This window comes from Aplysia californica, unplaced genomic scaffold (genome assembly GCF_000002075.1).
Source record: "Aplysia californica isolate F4 #8 unplaced genomic scaffold, AplCal3.0 scaffold00343, whole genome shotgun sequence".
In the NCBI taxonomy this organism is placed as follows: Eukaryota; Metazoa; Mollusca; class Gastropoda; order Aplysiida; family Aplysiidae; genus Aplysia; species Aplysia californica.
Window position 1 is genome coordinate 703,266 of NW_004797613.1, and position 1,293 is coordinate 704,558.

General features: G+C 42.1%; 1 protein-coding gene across 1 annotated transcript in view; it reads right to left on the bottom strand.

Moving 5' to 3' along the window:
- APN (aminopeptidase) overlaps positions 1 to 1,293 on the bottom strand; it is a gene marked incomplete at its 3' end in the record, with an annotated part of 48,465 nt that overhangs the window by 885 nt on the left and 46,287 nt on the right.

Genomic DNA, 1,293 nt, shown 5'->3' on the forward strand with positions numbered 1-1,293 from the left:
TGTGTGTGTGCGTCTGTACGCGTGCGCCCGCGTGCACTGTGTTTTTACATCCTTACACAATTCTTTAACTTCTAGAATGTACTTTTGAAAGTCTGAACCTTGTTTGCCAGAATTTCATTCCAACATGATCAAAACTGCCCATCCACCGCCTTCCTTCTTTCCTTGTCCGTTGGACATATTCGACTCAGTCTACGTCCCTGGACGAAAAAGGGGGGAGGGGGTTACAATGGTTGACAAAGGGTACCTGAATATTGTACTAAATATTCTTGCAATATTACAAGAGACACGCTAGACACATGGGGTGTGGCACCATCCCACTGGAAACAGGCCTCTTCCGCATCTCGTATAAAACACATTCTCATCCGTAAACTTTTCCAAAACTTTCTCAGCACAGTGAGATACCCATATTATGAAGTGACTGTCGTGGTTTTTCAGTCCAGTCCTTACTCTGAAACCAGACCGGGCCGATCACTCTCCTGTGGTTGCACGCTTTTAAGAAGTTAAATGTTCAGTTTTACCAAATATTGGTTCAAACTTTAAAAACTTGATACCTGTCGAACACGCTCATAGATTTTCTTCATATTTACAAAGCTTACTTCCCACTGGTAGCGTTTTGTTTGTTCTAAGTTTTGTTAAAATGAATACAAAGATGAGCTTGTCATTGCGTATTACGTGGGTCCTTTTTAGACATCCTGTACCAACAAATACACATGTCTAATACGAAAAAAATCATTTAACATGACACTGGCACCCAAAAGGGGAAACAAGAGAGAGAAAAAATTCTTCACACATACTTGACATATGGAGACCTTGTAAAAATTCACGACTGAGCTCATTAAAATAGTATGGACGGGAGATGGAGATGTGTGTTGAAGTATTTGGGGGGGGTTGGGGGGAGGGGGTTGGTAGAGAGAGCTGTTCTCTGGTTTCATTCCGCATATCTCACAAGCCATCCATCCAATTTCCTTTCAAACAGACTACGTGTACTTTGCCAGGCTTTAAATCGATCCAAAACCCCCGCAAGTCTCTGACCACCTCGTTCTATCTGCGACGGACTGTATACATCTACCATCATTTCTCTGTCTCTACTCGTCTTCATCTGTCTTTTTCTCTGTGTATTCCTGTCTCTATCTTTTTTTTTTTTGTTTCTGCCCTATTTATCTCCTCCTTCATTTCCCATTTCTTCCGTTAAGGCACCCTGTCTCCATTTTTCTATCGATCTATCTGCCTGTCTGTTATTAATCAAGGACTCTTCCAAGGTGCCCAAACAAACACACACACACACACACACAC